The 4,816-nt window shown below is 36.5% G+C and overlaps 1 pseudogene; it reads left to right on the forward strand.

Annotated features, from left to right (window-relative positions):
• Positions 1-3,004: 3,004 nt before the first annotated feature.
• Positions 3,005-4,168, forward strand: LOC101570150 (annotated as a pseudogene).
• The last annotated feature ends 648 nt before the right edge of the window (positions 4,169-4,816 follow it).

Below are 4,816 nucleotides of genomic sequence, written 5' to 3' on the forward strand. Positions count from 1 at the left end.
ACTTACAGTGATCAGCCTGTTTACAGCCTCCTAAGAGCTGGGATTACAGGCGCACACCACCATGCCCAGTCTCAATTGCCATCTCAGCATGCACCAGGGGCAGGGCCAGCACAGCAGGCCCGGGGACCGAACCCCTGGCCCCTGTTCCTGCTTGCAAGTGCCTTAATCTGCTGAACTATTTGGCTGGCCCTCACATAACTCTTTCTATATGAGTTTTTTTTTTTTTTTTTTTTACAAGTTTTGTATTTAGTAGTGTGTATTTCCTGGACAGTGAGAGGAAAGTAAAATATGTATCACTTGTATAAAGTGCACCATATTGAACAATAATAAAGCACAAGTATGGGTGCATCACAATATGAATATAATGCAAATTTATATGCTTCCCAAAATAAGTTATATGAAAAGTATAAATATTGTATGATTCTACTTAGATACAATCCTGGGAAATTTCAAAGTAAGTTACAGTGACAGGAAGCAAAGAAGTGATTGCCTGGGAAATGAGAAAGAAAGCAGGGTAGCTTGGAAATGTTCATGGAATAAGAAAATATTTATGCTTTTTATTTTGTAATAAGTGTTTTGCTTGTACTACATGTTTCAAACTTATCAGATTGTAAATTTTAAACATCTTCCATTTAGTGTAAGGAAAATACACCAAATTTCAAAAGGTACCTGACCTACAAAGATAGCTACCTTCCACAATAAAATAATTCATGTTGTAATTGCACTCAAAATATATATAAAAAGGAAGCAACTTGACAGCAAAGTAATGCAAAACCAAACTTAAATATGTAGATAAATGTACATTAGATACTAAAGAAAAATAGCACATGAGTTTGAAGAAAGAGTAATAGAAAATATGCAAACCAAGTGCAGGTATAAAAAACAAGCATGTAAGATACAAAAGGGACTCTAATACACAAAGAAAGAATTGCTGCAGGGAAAATAAAAATGCACTAAATACACTAAACTTACACTTATGTTGAGTGTGAGGAGAAGAAACTGAATGAATATTATAAGAAATAAGTAGTTAAAATTCCCATTTTGAAGAATAATATAAACCCGTAAGCCTAAGAAGTTTTGGTGGATCTAAAAAAGAATATACACAAGAAAAACCACAGCTAGGCATATCACAATCTCATAACTGAAACAAGGGTAAGCAGAACAACTTCAAAGTTGCCACAGCATTAAACACACAGTACAGACAAATGAAAATAGCTAACGATTAGCCTAGAGCATTCAAAAGAAAGGAGAAATTATCTCTGGAAAAGAAAAGCACATAATTTTATATTGATGTAGTTCTTCCTCAAAAGTGAGGGATTAAAAATATGTGTTAAAAAATTTTCCAGACAAACAAATGTTAAGAGATATTAGTTCTTCAGAATTCACTGAAAGAGCTAAAAAATGAAGTTGCTTAAGTTTGAATAAAATAATTGCAGGTAAAATCTTGAATATCCTAGAAATAATACAGAGTTCTGGGACTGGCAAACATTTTAACACTGATATAATATGTTATGTTTAATACTAAGGATTTTTTTCAGAAATAATTCTTTAGAGGATTGTTAAATATTTAATGAATAAAAACAATATCAAAGGTAATATGGTATTTATAACAGAGATTAAGATGATTATTTGTGTTGTTAGCAATTAATATAGAAATCTAAGTATCAAAATGAGTAGGTATTTCATAAGAAAGATTGAAATCAAAATAGCATGAGAGTAAAAAAAAAGCAGGCAATTCTAAACTTACAAGTAGGGAAGATTTTTATACTTCTATTTTAAAACTGATAAAAAGTGGAAAAACTGTGCTGGCCAGGTAGCTCAGCAGATTAAAACACCTGTTAGGCAGACACAAGGACTGGGGTTCAGTCCCTAGTGTGTTGTGCTGGCCCTGACTCCACCCCTGGAGCATGCTGAGATGGTGACTGAGACTGGGTGTGGTGGTGAGAACCTATAATCCCAGTGCTTGGGAGGTTGAAAACAGGAGGATCACTACAAGTCCAATCTGTGCAGTGAGACCCTGTAGACCCTGTACTAAATGCATAAAATAATAATATTAATCATAATAATAACAATAATAAAATAGAAAAACTAAGAGTTATGTGACCTAAACAATAAAATAAAATTGGTATAATTGGCTTTTCATCATGTACACATAGGCTGTTTTCAAAGGAAGACTAATTTTCTGGGCCATTAAATGTACAAATTCTTTCTTTCTTTCTTTCTTTCTTTCTTTCTTTCTTTCTTTTCCTTTTTTCCTGTATTTTAAGGAAGGGTCTACAGGGTGTTCAAGGCCTTAGTATACTGGACTCCTAGTGATTCTCCTGTTTACAGCCTCCCAAGTGCTGGGATTACAAGCATGTGTCATCACACCCAGTCTCAATTGCCATCTCAGTGTGCCCCAGGGAGGGGGCAGGCACCGCAGGCCAAGGGATCGAACCTCTGGCAGGATGTTTAATCCTCTGAGCTATTTGGCTGGCCCTACAAATTATTTTCTCAAAGAATACAAAATAGAAAGAAAAACTAGCATTGATACAAAATTTCAGCACAGAAAATATTAGGAGTTCAACAATGGATGTTGTATTGCATGATGTCATAATTCTCACATAGAATAAATCAAAAGTAACTATTTTCATTATTTTAATTTAATATTGTACTGGGAGTTATAGTGCAAGGAAGTAAGGAAAAATATAATAGGCAGTTACATTGAAAAAAGAGTAGGGGGCTGGTGAGATAGCTCAATAGTCTAAAGCACCTGCTTAGGCAAGCTTAGGCAGGGGTAGGGGACCAAGGTTCAATTCTCAACACCACATGCCTGGCTAGTCCCACCCTCAGGGCTGAGCTGGCAAAAAAAAAAAAAAAAAAAAGGAAGGAGTAAAACTGTGTTTATTCAATTAAAAATGTTTATTCAGAAAATCCTTAGAGGGAACTTTCTAGGACTCACTGAGAAGTGAGGAGTAGTGGCTGCTCGACTTGCACACAACTACATGCTCCCTGCCTGTAGAAAATGGTTAAACAAATGACTTATTACAATGTTTTGGAAGTCAAACCCAATGCTACCCAAGAACTAAAAAAGGCGTATAGCAAACTGGCTTTGAAGTACCATCATGATAAGAATCCAAAGGAAGGCGAAAAGTTTAAACAGATTTCTCGAGCTTATGATGTTCTCTCTGATGCCAAGAAAAAGAAATTGTAAGACAAAGGAAGGGAACAGGAAATTAAGGAGGGTGGAGCAGGTGGTGGTTTTGGCTTCCCCATGGATATCTTTGATATGTTTTTTGGAGGAGGAAGAAGGATGCAGAGAGACAGGAGAGGTAAAAATGTGATGCATCAGCTCTCAGTTAACTTAGAAGATTTATATAATGGTTGCAAGGATGTTGGCTCTGCAAAAGAATGTAACTTGTGACAAATGTGTAGGCCTAGGTGGTGAGAAAGGAACTATGAAGTGCTATCCCAACTGCTGCTGTACTGGAATGCAAATAAGAATTCATCAGATAGGACTTGGAATGGTTCAGCAAATGGAGTGCCAGGGCCATGGAGAACACATCAGCCCTAAAGACAGATGTAAGAGCTGCAATGGAAGGTAGTTAGAGAAAAGAAGATTCTAGAAGTTCATATTGGCAAAGGCATAAAGATGGCCAGAACATTCCATGGTGTAGGAGACCAAGAACCAGGGCTGGAGTCAGGAGATATTATCATGGTGTTAGATAACAAGGGCCATGCTATTTTTATTCGATGAGGGGAAGATCTTTTCATGCGTATGGATATACAGGTATTTGAAGCACTGTGTGGCTTCCAAAAGTCAATACCCACTCTTGACAACTGAATGATAGTTATCACCTATCTTCTGGGTCAACTTGTCAAGTATGGAGACATCAAGTGTGTGTTAAGTGAAGGCATGCTAATTTATCATAGACCATATGAAAAGGATAGTCTAATCATTGAATCTAAGGTAAACTTTCCTGAAAGTGGCCTTTGCTTTCCTGATAAACTCTCATTGTTGGAAAAACTCTTACATGAGAGGAAGGAAGTAGAAGAGACTGATGAAATGGATTGGGTAGAACTGGTGGACTTTGATCCAAATCAGGAAAGACAACCCCATTATAATGGAGAAGTCTACGAGGGTGACAAACATCATCCCAGAGGTGGTGTTCAGTGTGAGACCTCTTAATGGGGCCAATGAATAAATGTTCATTGATGGCATGTAGTGTGCACTAGTGAGTGTGCAAAGGACCAGAATCATCATATACTCACTAGTCTCTATTGTTTTTGTTTCAATATTTAATTATAGTAGTGTTTTAACAGTTAAATGAAGAATAAACACAAATTCAAAGGCTCTGACTTTGCCCTGTATGTATGAAGACTTCAGTGTGCAAGATGAAGTTTCATGCCAGTAAAAAGTTCCTAACCTTGGTGTCTTTGAGGCCATGCCTTTTAACTGATTTCAGTTATATACATGGACAAGCTTAGCCTGAAATGTTAGATATATGCGTTGACTTTAGTGTATGACCCTTCATTGTTAAGCTATCAATTAAAACTGTATTTAACTGGCAATCAGAAAAAGGAAACAGTTTGTGGAAGTGTTGGTCTGTCTATAATTATTTGTATTAAGTGGGACTCATTGTGATGTCTCTGTACCCTACTGCCTCAACTACTACTTGAAGGTGACATAAAATATGATTTAGCCTGTGATAACAGTGATGGAAATGATACCTTTCTAAAGAAGGCATTTATCACAATGCTGCTTCTTAAGGGCCTGCATTTCTAGGATTGCAGTCCTTTCTGCTGTGCCATCTTTTCATATATAGATAGATAGATA

The sequence above is a fragment of the Octodon degus genome, unplaced genomic scaffold (assembly GCF_000260255.1).
Source record: "Octodon degus isolate 3935 unplaced genomic scaffold, OctDeg1.0 scaffold00540, whole genome shotgun sequence".
NCBI classification, from domain to species: domain Eukaryota; kingdom Metazoa; phylum Chordata; class Mammalia; order Rodentia; family Octodontidae; genus Octodon; species Octodon degus.